We start from the raw sequence: 1,403 nt of genomic DNA on the forward strand, positions 1-1,403 counted from the left end.
GCAGGTGACAAGAATTTAACAAAATGAAGAGCAAAACAACACACTCGGCCTGATACAGAACGATGCTTGGGGAAAACAGAGTTCCAGCTAGCAAATGATCACTCCCCCCATCCAAACATACTGCAAAGAATCCTTAAGATTGCAAAACTAAGTGTTCAGAAATTGGGAAATGCCAGTACTTACATTGCCTGTGCAACTGTAAATCAACCTCATTCTGCTTATGCATTATATTACAGATTTTAATTACAGGATCACATGATGCTTTTCCCACGGGATTCCTGTCTCCTTCAGTGCACAGGGTGGACAGTGCTAACTTAATGAGCAGCTCTTCAATATTTTGTTTTCTTCTTGTTCTTTGCATTTCCTCAGGCCTTGCTTATTGCAAAGCATTAAATTCTGCTCTGAAGAAGGAATTCTTAATTTCTTGATGGGCTTTGCTCTGTTATTTTTGCCGTAGCATTTCTATACAGTTCGTTGCAGTGCAATATTCCCAAGAAAGAAAGAACCCGCTTTAAAAAGAGTACTGAGACTGACTCTAAGGTCTCCTGTAACTCAGTGCACCTTCTGTGTGTCACCTACATCATTAATTTTTCTCTGTCTTTAGCCTTGTGTTCAGACCTGAGCTCCTGTTGGCTTCAGCTGCAGCTGTGAATATTTAGCACACATGCAAATCAGAAGCCAGCAGCTCTGCTGGGCACAGAAAATGAGAGAAGTAAAAATGTGATTTGGAGAGATTTCAACCGAGTCACGGAGGAGCCGTGTGGCAGAAACACGTATAAAATCCAGTTCGCTCGGAAAAATAATCGGGTCTCCCTCGCCTTGTTGTCTTCACCCCTTCTGATTTCTTCCAGCGGTGGATTTGGGGGATATGTAGACTACAGTCTTCTCTATTCCTCAACTCTGATACATCTCCAGAGGAGGTCAGCTTGTGTGCTGCCTGCAGGAGGGTTCGTGTAAAAGGAATAGCACCTTCTCCTGTAATTGAACGCTGTATCGTGGCGCATATGGAGAAGTAACTTGAATGCTGGTATTTCCTAACTTTCTCACTCTTCACATGGTAACCTTAATAATATCCTTTTGTTTGTCTCTAGTTGTGTTTATAGTTTCTCAGATTTCTAAAAAAAGCAAACCCTAAGTAACCCCGCCTTCCCAAATTTTTCTTTGCAAGATCGTACAAACATCCACGGGGACGATCATTTAGCTCCTTTTACACAGGCTTCTGCCATCCCGGTGAATGGAGCCGGATGGACCCGTTCTTGACCAGGACTGGCACGGGGATGGGTGGGGATCTCCCTGTGTTTCAGCAATATTTGCAGACATTTCAAAAAATGCTGGGACTTGGGACTCCTGGATTTCCTTCCAGTCTCTGGACAAGTGTCTTTGTAGGGGCACAGACTCTTCTG

Source organism: Fulmarus glacialis, unplaced genomic scaffold (assembly GCF_000690835.1).
Source record: "Fulmarus glacialis isolate BGI_N327 unplaced genomic scaffold, ASM69083v1 scaffold3499, whole genome shotgun sequence".
In the NCBI taxonomy this organism is placed as follows: Eukaryota; Metazoa; Chordata; class Aves; order Procellariiformes; family Procellariidae; genus Fulmarus; species Fulmarus glacialis.